This window comes from Prionailurus bengalensis, chromosome B1, assembly GCF_016509475.1.
Source record: "Prionailurus bengalensis isolate Pbe53 chromosome B1, Fcat_Pben_1.1_paternal_pri, whole genome shotgun sequence".
Classification (NCBI taxonomy): domain Eukaryota; kingdom Metazoa; phylum Chordata; class Mammalia; order Carnivora; family Felidae; genus Prionailurus; species Prionailurus bengalensis.
In genome coordinates, this window is record NC_057344.1 from 122,123,145 (window position 1) to 122,138,461 (window position 15,317).

A 15,317-nucleotide genomic window follows, 5' to 3' on the forward strand; every position below is an offset into this window, starting at 1 on the left:
CACACTAAAATATCATAAGGTGACTGTGAAAATGGCAATGGTATTGTCTTCCCATAATCTTGAATATTTGGGTGCTGATTATTTGAACATGAGAACTCACTAATGAAAGACATCTGCAATAAGTGAGAAAGGAACAAAGGATTCACATATCAGACTCCGTTAAAGGGAAGTCAATTTAACATCTCTTTGGTTTTTCTATTTGTAATTCACACTATGTGACAAGGATGTAAGGGCATTTATGACACTCTGTACTGCATTCATTAAGATGATAACAGGAGTGAGACTTCTTATAATCCATTTGGTTGATAGAGTCTGTGCATTTTTAATTTTTTTTTTTTTTAGAAATGTAATGATTTGTTCCAGGAATCATTGTCAAAGGTCCAGTGTGTAGAAACCAATACTTCATAAATACGTAACTATGATATGACTTTTCAGTATATCACTTTCCTAAAAAAAAAAAAAACCCTACGATTATAGCTACCCTCCATCAGGAGCCAGTTCTTCTGTTGAAAGCTGACTGATCAACCTTGACCACTTCTTGGACACAAGGGATCGAAATGTCATATTGGTTGAAGTTCTATGGAAAGCCTTGGAACTAATGTGCTGCCAGTGGCAGGAAGCTCTTTAGCTTTTATGATTACCTAAGCCGCTTTCCATGATAAATTACCTTAGTGTTGTGAGGGCAGTGTAATAGAGACAGAATTTTGTATTTAAAACTGCTTTTTAAAAGTTCATTTTTTACAGTGTATTTCAACACTTCCAGCTTTAAGAATTATATAAATAATCATCTTGGTTTTAGCTTCCTGATGTCTGGATTATGTCTAATCAAGGACACCAAGCAAACATATTGTTGAATGATGCCTCTTTGTGTTTCTTTGAGAAGAGACATGGAGAATAAGGGGGAGGAGGGCAGGGAAAAAGCAAGCACGAAGGTAGAGAAAAAGCCAAGGATCTCTGACATGCATCTCCCTTGAGGGATGCCTTGCCTATGGTCAACTCTAACCTACGAGCCTTTAAATGGGAACAGCAATGAGTAGAGCAGTGTCTCCCGAAAGAAAATATCCCAACACCCATAGAACGCTCTACTGAGTCCCTCAACAGAAACCTTGTTACACAAAATGTACCGCAAAGAAACAAACTTTTCTGCGATTTAAATGACTACAAGTGATATATTATTCTGGTCTCTAGAAAAACCATTTTCTTGACTTTTCATAAGTATTGTTGAAAGAGAGTTTACAAGGTGCAGAAAAGGGAAAGCTTTTTAACGGTCATAAAAGAACGGAATTCGTTCTAGTTCAAGAATTTCATATGAAGAATATGCTTTATACTAACAAATCTAGCATTAAATCTTTAAAACAGCCAAAGTGAAAAGAGGATTGAAGACTTTGCAGAGATAATAGTGGCATTTTACAGCATCAATCTCTTTCGTAGGTAATGTCTACGTTTTTATAAATCAACTTAAGGTTCTGTTAAAGTAGGGTGTTTTGTTTTCAAGCCACAATTGCCATTAATCAGATGTTTCTTAATGACCTGATTTAGATGATCTACTTTTTATGCCTGACTTATTGTAAGCTTTTTATTCTGATCTGTAGTTCAAATGTCACTGCAGCAAAGGGAAGGCTGTATTTATATCAAAGCTAAACCTTTCTATGTATTTGTTCTGCATGGCAATATGAATACAATTTAAGTCTATCAATAGTCAAAACCTAAACAAGCGCTAATTAACTGGCACTGTTGTCATCTGAGAATAAGCAGATGTTGTTGGATGACATAGGGCCGGTGATCAGCCAGCAGGGAAAGACTTCTAAATTCCCCCTTGCTGAGCTGAAATATTCCATTACACATCTGACAAATCTATGCCTTATTACTTGTCTACCTGCCATCGTGAGGATCAACTTAGGACATGGACAAACCTTCAACAATGAACATGCTGCTTTCCCTGATTTTCTCTGTTGAGCCCTACTTGTGATTATGCAAGATTTTGTGGGGTTCCAAAAAGAAAAGTAGATAATGTCCTTTAAAAGTTATGTGTTGGGTGACCCTAGTCTCAAAGCTACGAAACTGCTAATAATGACCCATATTAAAGATATCCATCACTTGTGGTTAATTAAATAATAGTTACCTGGAACTAAGAATTTATGATGGATGATCCATGGATCTTTCCTTAAAAATTTCTCCACAAATACAAACCAGATATCTCGTGTTTCATTAAATGAGTATACTTTGTCCTTGCTTCAAAGGGATTTGTCTCACAGGTGGCCCTGGATATATTTTCTTGTTCTGGATACTTTTTAAAAGCAAAACAGTTTTGACAAAGAAAATGGAAAAACATCCATCATGTCCATCGATGTTACATTCCTGAACTTGAAGTCAGAATTCTACTGAAGTGATCATGGACTAACATCATTAGTTAGCTAACACCATATCCAAGACTCCCTGTGTGTCCGGCATTATACTAAACACTTCACATTCATCATCTCAGTTAGTCATCACAATAATAGTAAGAAATAACTTCTAACCTTTTATTATGTTTTGCTTATTACTGTTATTGTCATAAGCACAAACAAAAACATATCCATTTTAAAGATATGGAAGCCAAGACAGAAAGTTAAATAACTTACCTAAGGTTGTACAACTAGATAAGAGCAAAAATTTGGATTCCAACCTAAATCCCAAATCCCTGTTCCTCATCACTATACTACTTAATCTTTCAATTTTTTTTTCAACGTTTATTTTTATTTTTGGGACAGAGAGAGACAGAGCATGAACGGGGGAGGGGCAGAGAGAGAGGGAGACACAGAATCGGAAACAGGCTCCAGGCTCCGAGCCATCAGCCCAGAGCCTGACGCGGGGCTCGAACTCACGGACCGCGAGATCGTGACCTGACTGAAGTTGGACGCTTAACCGACTGCGCCACCCAGGCGCCCCTATACTACTTAATCTTTATTTATCTATAAAAAGGGGTGAAAACATTATACCCCTTGCCATAGTGAAAACGAGGGACCAGATTTATCATCCCCTTATAAACAATTGAAAAAACTAAACATCTGTTTCGACGATGGACAAAAGGCAGAACTGGACCATGATCCCTAAGAATAGAGAAACAAAATTGTGAGTCCTATGAAGTCCTGACTTTGACACATTTAGGACCAGTGGCATAGAGGGGACCCTTAAGTAGAACCTGAGAGTCATACTGAGTTGAGGACACATAGATTGAAGCAAGGGGACTAAGGTAGTCAAAATTTGTGGAGGAGAGTACCAGACAGGAAGGAGCTACATAAAGGCCTCCAAAAATCTGCATTTGGTGACACTGTATCTGTTGATAATGGGATATTAAACTGTGCATAAACTTAGGGTGAAATTCCATGAAACCAGGCAAAAAAAAAGGGGGGGAGCTGTGTGCTGAAAATTCCTAGACATCATAAAGGGTAGAAAGACATTCAAGGTCTGACCAATGATATTTGGAAATCCTCATTGATCACCTTGATTAATGAGCCCATAATAGTCACACTTTAGTATAGTTGTGCTAAAACACCTATAGAGTAAAGGTGGCTTTAGATAAACCCTAGCCCAGCCTAAAAGCAATCCCAAAAGAATGAAAAAATCACAACACATTTAAGGGTCTCCCAGGACAAAGTCTGACAATCTTTTATAAAGAGAACAAAATAGGACAAAATAACAAATCAACGTAAAGTTCCAAATATTCATCATCCGATATAAAATGATACAGATGTCCCCAAAGAAGTATGCTGTGAACCTTAACCATGAGAAAAATTAGTTAATAAAAGTGATTTTTAACAAGGGTGCTATATTAATTCAATGGAAAAAGGACAGACTTCTCAACGAATGGCTCTGAAACAATAGTTTTCTCGTGTGCATAAAAAAACTAAAGTCAACACTTACCTCAAACCACACACAAAACAACTTTGAAATGTGTCACAACTTAAACATTACATCCAGATATATAACATTTGCTTTCTATAGAGTCAGTAAAGATTCCCTAAATAGGACATAAAAGGCCAAAACTAAAAACAACATGATAAGTTGAATTTTATCGAAACTAAAAATTCTGCATTTTGAATGAGCATTAATAAACTGAAAATGCAAACTAAAGAATAGAAGAAAACATGAGAGTTACATATGTCTGACAAATGGCTTATATCTAGAACTCAGTCATCAATAAAATGCAATTTTAAATCTACAATGAGATACCACTACATAGCCACAAGAAAGGCTAAAATTACAAAGGCCAATAATATCAAGTGTTGGAGGGGATATGGAGGAACTAGAACTCTCATACACTGCTAGTGGGAATGTAAAATAATACAACCATTTGGAAAGGAAGTTAGCAGATTCTTCTTGAAAAAAGGAAAGTTTTAAAAGTTAAATGCCTACTTCTCATATGACAAAGCATTCCACTTTTATATATTTACCCAAGAGAAATGAAAACACATGTCCTGGCTGAACAAAGACCTATAACTAAAGGCTCTTTTCATAATAGCCAAAAGCTATAAACAATAAACAAATGGTGGTAGAATCATACAATGATCACCACGCAGCAATCAAATGGAACAAACTACTCATACACGTCCCCCAAAATGGATGAATCTCAAAAACACTATGCATTATGCTGTAAAAAGAAGCCAGGGACAGTGGTGTGCATACTTTATGACTCCATTTATATGAAACACTAGAAAAGAAATCAAACCAATGGCAGTCTTGAGCCAGGGATGACGGGGAAATGCCAGGAAACAAGCACAAGGCAATTTTTTTTGAGATGATAGAAATTTCTGTAGTTTGATTGTGGTGTGGGTTAGATGGTGTACAAATTTGCCCAAACTCAAGCTACACATTTAAAATGGGTACAATTTTAAGTATAAAATATGCCTTAATAAAATTGACTTTTAAAAATATTTTGTAAACTTTTTAATATTTTTTTCCTTCTTACACTTTTACTTTGAGACATGATAGGAAAATTCTACAAGTACACATGGAAAAATAAGACGTGATCACAGTGAAAATTGGAGACAAACCAGAAACCTTTAACGCTTGTCAGCCAATGTGGAAGCTAAAGTTCTGAGAGGGACATGCTGCAAGGCTGATAGGAATGGTAAACGGTGTTCCTCTCTTTCTTCCTCACCCTCTCCTTCAACAGAATCCACACCAATCTCCTCATAATTCTTCTCCAGGGCAGCTATGTCCTCAGAGGCCTCAAAAAACTCTCCTTCCTCCATGCTTTCACCCACTTACCAGTGAATAAATCATACATACATCAGGTGAAACTTGTGGTCCAGGCGAGCCCAGGACTCAGCAATGGCTGTGGTATTGCTCAGCATGCGCACAGCTCATTGTACTTTGGCCAGGTCTCCACCCGGTACCACAGTGAGAGACCTGTAATCAATACCAACTTTGAAGCCAGTGGGGTACCAGCCCACAAAGGGGATGCTTGGTCTTGTTGGTGGCAATGGCAGCACTGACGTCTTTGGGAACCACACCGCCATGATACAACAGGCAGCAAGCCATGTATTCACCATGGTGAGGGTCACATTTCACCATCTGGCTTTCTGGCTCAACTCACATACTAGTGGTCTCTGCTCAGAGGACTGTTCATGGTAGGTTTTCTCAGTAGAGATGACAAGGGCATATATGGCCAGAGGGAAATGGATGTGGAGATAGGCTACCAGGCGGGTCTGGAATTCTGTCAGATTGAGGGCTCCATCAAATCTGAGGAAAGCAGTGACGGAAGACACAATCTGGCTAATGAAGCAATTAAGATTAGTGTAGTTTGGGCACTCAATATCGATATTTCTATGACAGATGTCATAGATGGTCTCTTGTCTATCATGAAGGCACAATCGAGTGCTCCAGGGTGACATGGGTGGTGAATAGGAGTTACAGGGTTCAACTACAGCTGTGGAAACCTGGTGGATTGGGTAAATGGAGAACTCCAGCTTGGACTTCTTGCCATAATCAATAGTTATTCCATCAGCAGAGAGGTGAACGCAGAACCAGTTCCCCCTCCAAAGCCGTGGAAAACCAAGATGTCTTGAACACCTGTGTGCTTGTTGGCCACTTTCTGAATTTAGTCCAGGATAAGGTCAAAGATCTCCTTGCCAGTGGTATAATGCCCTTGGGCATAGTTATTGGCAGCATTTTCCTTGCCTGTGATGAGCTGTCCAGGGTGGAATAGCTGGCAGTAGGTACCAGTGTAAACGTCACCAATGACTGTGGGTTCCAGGTCTATAAACACTACCTTGCGCACACACTTGCCAGCACCCACCTCACTGAAGAAGATGTTGAAGGAGTCATCTTCTGTCAATTGGCATCTGGCCATTGGGTTGGATGCCCTATTGCAGGCAATAGAACTCCAGTAGACATTGCTGATCTGGACACCAGCCTGGCCAACATAGATAGTGATGCAGTTGTGCGAGGTGGCTACAGACTAGGAGGCACGGGCAACAACAGGAGCAGACACCGGGTCCCAGTTATCATCCCTAACAAGCTGAGTTGAGGTAAGTCATGCACTGACTCTATAAAGTTTTTCTAAAAGGAGGAGTTATATCATTACCTTTCTGTTATGGACTGAATTGTGGCGCCCTCAAATTTGTATATTGAAGTTCTAACCCCCAGTACCCCCAGAATGTGATTGTGTTTGGGGATAAGGCCTTTAAAGTGATCATTAAAGTGACGAGGACATTAGGATGGACCCTACTCCAATGTGACCGGTGTCCTTATAAGAAGAGGCAATTAGGAGACACACACACCCAAACATGTACACACACACATACCGGGAAGACCATGTGAAGACACAGGGAGAAGACAAATGTTTACAAGCCAAGAAGAGAAGTCTCAGAATGAAACCAGCTCTGCTGACACCTTAATTTTGGATTTTTTGCCTCCAGAATCGTGAGGAAATAAATTTCTCTCATTTGAGCCGCTCAGTCTGTGGTACTTGTTATGGTATCCCTAGTAAACTAATACAGGCCTACAGGGTTATGGAGATAATTAAATTAGATTATGATTCATGGAAACACAAGATATAATAACTTTTTTCCCTTCTTGATTTTCCTAGTAACAACCAGGGTTAGAACTACTCATATTTATATTCAAAATTAATTGGGAAGACTGAGATCCCTTTCCAACACCTGGAAGAATTCCTAAACCCTTCTGTTCTACAACTAGATTAGAACCTTCTCTTTCTAAGCATCATGACTCTAGTATTACCTTTTAATATAAATGAGCTTTTAGTGAGGTTAACATTCATCTGATAAGCTATTAAAATATTTAAATGCTTCAGTATCTTTCATAAATAGTTGCTATCCTAAGTCTACTGCTCGCCCTCAATTCCCTCCCAGAGCAGTTCTCCGGGTCCCTCCCCTGGGACCTAAATCTTTCTAGGATCCAGCACCTGAAGGGATAATGTCTGACAAAAGTGAGGCCATCTGTTCTTATAAGTCAATGCCCCATGCCACACTTACGATTAGTTATTTTGACTAGCACTGGTTTTAGGGATGTGGTTTTTTTTTCAATATATGAAATTTATTGTCAAATTGGTTTCCATACAACACCCAGTGCTCATCCCAAAAGGTGCCCAGGGATGTGTTTTGAGAATGGGGCAAAAGGCAATAAGGATGATTAACTTGAGAAAACTTTTTTTTTTTAATACAGATTTGTTCGATATGGGGTACATGTTTATTTTGTCGGCCAAATGTAAGCCTGGGCCATTTCAATTTAAGCACACTTGAACAAGATAACGTTTGCAACGTTTTAAGGTACAAAACCTTACTTGTACACTCGAAGTTAGGGCCCGGTCTTCATTAACCTCCTCTAGTATCAGGTGTTTGTGAAGTCTGTCCACTTCCGTGCTCACAAATATAAACCAAGCCTGTGTGTGTGTGTGTGTTTGTGTGTGTGTGTGTGTGAAAGAGAGAGACAGAGACAGAGAGACAGAGATGGAGACAGAGAGATGGAGACAGAGACAGAGCGGGCATGTGCTCTCATAAAGGTCGAGCTTTTTTGGTGTGCTGGCAATCTATCAGCAGAGCGAGGGCTGTCTTCTGCTGGTGTTGCAATACAGTATAATAATGCTGCATTTAAATTATAAGTGTACTCACCGTGCAGGATTTAGAGCATTTTGCTTGGAACTAAAACTAAAGCAAATGAAAGCATTTAAAATAAAAACTGTCAGCTATGACATCGTTGTTCCCATTGCAATGCCATTGAGTTATTTCCAAGAGCTCAGGCGATTTGATAGAGGAGACGCAGATGAGGTTTTCTCTGGTTTTGCGGCAAAGCTCACTTACTCGCTGAGTGCGGTACCACTGTTGGTCATGGGAGGGCTGCAAGATGCAGTTGGCCATAAATGCCTCTGTTACCTAAGAATTACTAATCAGTAAAGTATTGGAGGAAACTGTGGCATCCTAGAAAAATATGCTCCCTCTCCCCTCCATCCTATTATTGGGATACGACCGACTCCCCAGAAATGGCATGAATTTTTATTTCGAAAGAAGAGTTCGATAGCTGTGCCTCCCACTCTTGTGAAGTTTCAGAGTGTGAAATGTGGAAGTGAAGTCGAACTGTCTGGATTGAGAAGTGTGGGAAGATTTCAAAGGTTGAAGCTTTAAGATATGTGTGTGGGAAGGGAGCAGAAATTGCAATTGGCTATTAATACCAAAGGCTAATAGTTATCACCATTGTTACCATCGATAAAGTTTTATTTCCACCTACTAGCCCGAAGTATTATTTTAGGCACAGGAGTGATGAAAAGACATCATAAGTGATCATTTTGTCCATAAATTTATTGTCTGGCATAACAGAAGACAGCTTAAAGGGGAGGGCTTTTTTTTTTCCTACTGCTTAATACAGGCAGGCAGGATGAAGTGATGAAATAAATGGGCACCAAGTGTTTTGTGACACTACTGGTGCTCCAAGTGGCATTCAGTGGGGACTGTGCACAGGGGTGGAATAAACGATGAGCTCTGAGTTAGACAGGAGCGTAAGTCTAGCTTCCATGAGTTAGCCTCTCAATTCTAAAATGGCCATATTAAGATTAGCAAAGTAATGCATGCAAATCATTTAACACAATGCCTAGCATATAACCCAGGCATGAAAAACAATAATTTCAAAACTTCAACAACAAAAAAATTAAATGTAGCAGAGAGCTAATACAGACAAGTAATTAGGTACACAAGGTTGCGGCATAAATAGAAGCCATATCCTGGAAGAGTTTTGCCTCTTTTTTTCTATAGGTTTTGAGGAAACTCTAAATGTATTTCAGGCAAGTAGTATGCTATGGGGCCAGAAACAGTTAAGGGAAGATGCAACTGAATGTTTTTTTATTTTGCTTTTTGACTTTTTTTAATGCAAGGAGGAAGGGGAAATGCACAGTTATTTCCAAAGGAATGTATGTGAGTTTGATATTTAGAACAGCAGCCTTCAAGTGAAACAATTTAATGACACAGAATTATATTTTGACTAATGTCTTGGTCTATTTGAGAGGGTACTTTGGGTCAAACATCAAAAAAGATTCCCTTCCTTGCTGAGCCCAGTTAATTAATAAGGAATTTTACTAAAGCAATAAAAGTTCATTCCCTTAACAAATAAACATCACTCTAAGGATTTCCAGAAAAATCCACTCATCTTTCTACTCAACTTAATATTAATTAATAATCAACTATCACCTACACTGGATTCTCAAACTCCACTCACCTGGGTCTCTTTCCTTAATTGTTTCAAAGACCTGAGATTTTCGGTAACTCATCTCACTCTGCCCCAATCTTAAAAGGGTTGGATTTTAGAAAACTAATTAATCCAGGGTCAAGGTCTACAGATCACTGGATCTGTCTTTTGAGGTAATCTTCCTGCTTCTTTTATCCCAAGGCGATGGACAACAATAATAACCAATTACAGTCTGTACTTTCCTATCATGGACATTAGGAGGCAGGTTTCCACTACTCTCTAGAAGACATTGCAAAGTTTCAGGTAGGCAAAAATCCCATGAATGTACAAGCTCCGATGACTTAAGTGCACCTTTGCTGTAAAGATCACCTGTTACATGCACTGCCTGTTGGAATAGAATAGCATACGGCTTTTTCTCTCCAAGCATGGCATTTAGCTCCACAAGGAGGAAGCCTCAGCAGAATTGTCCAAAGACCCTTCCAGGGAAAGCAAACCTCACTCCTGTATCCTGCTGTGAATACACATTATCTAATCATAATAATGTAAGATGTGTTGCGTTCATAGGTTCTCAATTTTGGAGCTACTCAGACAACATTTAAGGTTGAACCAAAACTTTGAAGATACAAAATAACTAACTAATAACTAACTAATTAGAAGTTACAAGACGAGGGAAAGAGGAGAGGTGAGAGATGCCGTAGGGACACTAATGCCTGTATTTTACATAGGGAGAGACCCAGAGACGCTGTCGAAATTAATGAAAAGAAGAACAATAGGTTTCATTATATCATTTACGGTTAAAAAGAGAAGCAAGGAAAGCATCAAATAATGATACAGGTTATTTAACTTGGGAGATAGTGTTAGTGAGCTAAATTCTTATTCATAGCCCAGGCTTAATTAGCCACTGTCTACAGAAAAAAGATGCAAGTTTATTATTTACAATTGTAGTGATGAACCCCAGAGGAACTGAAGACAGAAATAGTTGAGGTCATTATCTCTGGCTGGAATCCAGGGCAGAGAATAAGCGTTAATATCAGTTTAGGCTCTGCAAGAGCTCTACCAAATAAATACTACTTATATTTTTTTCTCCTTCAAAAAACATATTAAAATAAATATACATATATTGGGGTGCCTGGGTGGCTCAGTCAGTTAAGCTTCCGACTTCAGCTCAGGTCTTGATCTCCCAGTTCACGAGTTCAAGCCCCACGTCGGGCTCTGCACTGACAGGTCGGAGCCTGGAACCTGCTTCGGATTCTGTGTCTCCTTCTCTCTCTGCCCCTCCCCCACTCATTCTCTCTTTCTCTCTCTCTCTCTCTCAAAAATAAATAAAACATTTAAAAAATTTTTAAATAAGTATACATATGATTTTACTGTCCATATATCACAAGATAATAAAATCACACTTTATATATGTAATAACACCTTACAAAAGATTTTAGTGAACACTCTAACCATTATGATTCCATTTGCCACAATAACCTTGTGGTTAGGTAGGACTGCTATTATTATTTTTTCCCTTCTTATAGATATGGAAACACACTGTTGGCTCCCAGCAAGATAATTTATTACTGGAGATCATGCAGTTTGTAAGTGGCCAAGTAAGCCTTGGCTTTAATCCAGGTCTTCTGACTTTAGTTCACAGCCATTTCCATCAGAGAAGCTAACATTTTTTGCTTTCCCAAGACATGAAAATTTAGATGGCCCTACCAACCCTGCCTGGAATTACCAAAAATTATTGTTATGTTACCGAGAAGTCGGTCAGTCACCAAAAACTTAAGAACAAGTTATTTTTTCAACATCTTAACTTCATAAGAAAAAAAATTTTAAAGAATTTAATAGGTACATATTTGGAGACACATTATCAGAATGTCTTCAGCTAATAGAATTATTAAAGCTCACATATTTACTGATATCTGAGAAAATTACATCACTAGGTCTACAATTATGACAACTTTGTCTAAAGTCTCAGCAATATGTGGGCCACATATGTAACTTAGATTTTCCTGGCAGTCATATCAAAAACGAGAAGGAAACAGACAAAAATTCATTATTTCAACATACACATAAAAAAATAAAAATGGTTTTTAAAAACTACAAAAGAATACATTCCTTTTTTCAAATGAACTTTTTAAATTTATTTATTTTGAGAGAGAGAGAGTGAGAGAGTGTGAGCGAGAGAGTAAAAGAAGGGGAAACACAGAGAGAGAGAGAGAGAGAGAGAGAGAATCCCAAACAGGCTCTGTGCTGTCAGTACAGAGCCCAAAGCAGGGGCTCAAACTCACGATCCATGAGATCATGACCTGAACCAAGATTTTTTTTTTAATTTTTTTTTCAACGTTTATTTATTTTTGGGACAGAGAGAGACAGAGCATGAACGGGGGAGGGGCAGAGAGAGAGGGAGACACAGAATCGGAAACAGGCTCCAGGCTCCGAGCCATCAGCCCAGAGCCTGAGGTGGGGCTCGAACTCACAGATCGCGAGATCGTGACCTGGCTGAAGTCGGACGCTTAACCGACTGTGCCACCCAGGCGCCCCATCTGTGTCATCTTTATGAAGAAAAACTATCTTCAATTATAAACCAGTTGCCCTGCTAGATACTTTCATTCTAGTTTCCTTCTTGCAAAAAGATTTCAACTAGGTTTTTAAATTTAATATCCTACACATAAACTCAGCAGATATTTCTGCTTTGTATCAGTAGTGAGATAATTATTAAGAATATAGTTAAGGAAGAGGTAGGACTATTCTCAACTATCCCAACCATTAGTCATGTTGCAAATCTGTAAAGAGGAACCACCTGTGAATCTGATGAGCTCATGACGCTTGATCTCATGCTATTCATGCTTCCTTGAGGCTATTTTCAAATCAAATGAGCTGATGAAAAGAAAAAAAAAAAATCAATCGGTAATGATGTGAAAATCAAGCTCAGGTTTTAAAGTCCCCAATCTACAACATACATCGAAATAGTTACCAGGTGACTGGAAGCATCTGCTAGAGCAATCATTCTTTGCTAAAGTTTTACTCTTATAACGAGGAGGTGAATTAAAGATAGCTACACATATTCGCTGAGCATTATCCATAACAGAACATATACATACTCACAAAGCTTAAAGTTGAAATAATTATATGTGTAAATACAATTTAATTCGAAAATATTGAGGAATCTCTTCCAACAGACCAATTTATTCAATGCTTTGACAAATGTTCACACATAAATTTATTTTAATAAGCCCACCAGGATATAGTTCGGTTAAGGCACCTTTACTATTATGAAATTATTATCACGTGATCTTGCAAATTTTCAAATCAAAATTGCCTCTTCTAAATCAAATGCCACAAAATTCTCTGGTTATGGGGAGCCCTGAGTGGCTCAGTCGGTTAAGCATCTGGCTTCAGCTCAGGTCATCATCTCGTGATTTATGAGTTTGAGCCCTGCATGGGGCTCTCTGCTGTCAGCACAGAGCCCACTTCAGACCTTCTCTCTGCCTCTCTCTCTCTCTCTCTCTCTCTCTCTCTCTCAAAAATAATTAAACACTTTAAAAATTTTCTCCGGTTACAACCCATTATCTGGGACAACCTGCAGGAATTCTTATGCAGATATGAACACCCTCCATCCAAATGACAATCCTGGTCACGCTCTTACCCATTCATTCATTCACTCGCTCATTTATGTATTATGTATTTAATTATTTGTATCTGCATTGAATCTGTGACTCTTTCATCAGGGTATATGCACAATTAGACAACCAAAAAATCATTTCAAATTATATTTTTCATATCTCTTTTCTTCTACTTGTATTTCTCAACACTTGTGGAAGATTTTCTGACCACAATAACATATTCCGAAAACTCTCTTTTCTGTCGTGTCCATTTTATTCATAAAATACACTTTCCTTTCTCAAATCTCCTCTAAATTTTCTCTGTGTAATTCTTCCACAAGCCCTGTCTGAAGACTTCTCTTCCCTCTCTCCTTCCTCCTATCTTAATTTCCTATTACAAAATCCCAAAGAACTCTCCTAGTAAAGGCGGAAACCTCCAAAGAAGCTGAGCAAAGAGAAATAAATGAAACGACAAAGCCTCTAACCCATTTTTTTTTAATGGGAAAGCTAGGGACATTCATATTTCAATTACTTTTTTTTCCCATTACGCATCGTTTCAATAAATATTTAGAAACTAGAAATAAGTGCAAAGAAGCCAAAATGAGATAAAAATCCATGCTATGAAGTGTTCCACTCTAGTGTTGTGTGTATGTGTATGGGGGGAGAAGGGGGGGGTTGCTCTTAAAATAAAATTTTATTAAATTTATTAAATTTGTTAAAAATGTATTTAAATTTTATTAGTATCTGGACACAAGCAATTACTGTGAAGTAAGAAGAGTGGGGAAATTGACAACATTCTGTAACAGAAGATAGGAAAGGTGAGTAAAGGAGATACACCTTCAACGATTCTCAGATGGGTGGCTCCGTTGTATGACAGGTTAAATAGTAGTGTCCATTGAAGAAACATAGGCGTGAGAGTGAATCTGGTAAATTTAATCTTGAAGAAGCAGAGCCGGCAATATCTATTTATAATATGTATATCCCTCCACATGAAGATGCGGTAGGAATTAGAAACTTGGATCTCAGGGGCGCCGGGGTGGCTCAGTCGGCTAAGCGTCCAACTTCAGCTCAGGTCATGATCTCGCGGTTCGTGGGTCCGAGCCCCACATCTGGCTCCGTGCCAGCTCAGAGCCTGGAGCCTGCTTCAGATTCTGTGTCTCCCTGTCTCCCTGTCCCTCCCCTGCTTGTGCGCGCGCTCTCTCTCTCTCTCTCTCTCAAAAAATAAATAAATAAATAACCATTAAAAAAATGTTAAAAGAAAAAAAAAGTAGCTTGAATCTCAGGGGAGATATCTCAACTGGAAATTTGGATTGGATTGAGACATCATCAGCGCACGCGTGGTGGTTGAAGAGAGTGAATACACTGTTGCAGGAAGAGTTCACACAGTGAGAATAAAACAGTGAAAAACACCAACATTTAAAGGATAGGCAGAAAGAAGATCAATATTGAATGGCAGCGACAGGTGACATGTCAAGAGAGGGAAATGTCACAGAGTCACGTGGAGGTGAGCATCACTAGAATGCTCAACTCCAGAGTCAAGCATGAGAATTCCATTTCAACCAATAAATGATATTTATTTGACAGTAGTTCTACTTTAGGCTCTCAACAGATAAAAACCAAAAGCCAGTTCTGAGCATTTGTGGATGGCTCATTTAAGCACATGTTGGATAAATAACATAATGGGCATTTTATCTAGGCATTTCCCTAGAAATTCCCTTAATGCCTGCATTAAGAAAGTTAATCCTGCATTGCTACCATTAGGAAGTAATATTCCCGAATCCAGTTCATTTCCTGCAGAAATGCCTTCCTGAATGGATTCTTTATTTTTATTTCCTCAGTCATTATGGATAATAGATACACAAAACTCCCTTTTGAGCAATATAAACGTGTTCTCTGCAAAATTCTAATTGAAAACATTGGGAGATGTGTACCCCGTAGCCCTTACATAAAGACCCACACAGTGGATGCCGTTTTGATTTTGTGCCGTTGAAGTTTGTTACTGCTGATGAGCTGTTCTGTATAACAGAACAACAGGAAGTCAACATA

At 38.7% G+C, this 15,317-nt stretch overlaps 1 pseudogene; it reads right to left on the reverse strand.

The window, feature by feature from the left end:
- Nucleotides 1-2,943: 2,943 nt before the first annotated feature.
- The window catches only part of LOC122469113, a 47,735-nt pseudogene continuing 35,361 nt past the window's right edge, over nucleotides 2,944-15,317 (reverse strand).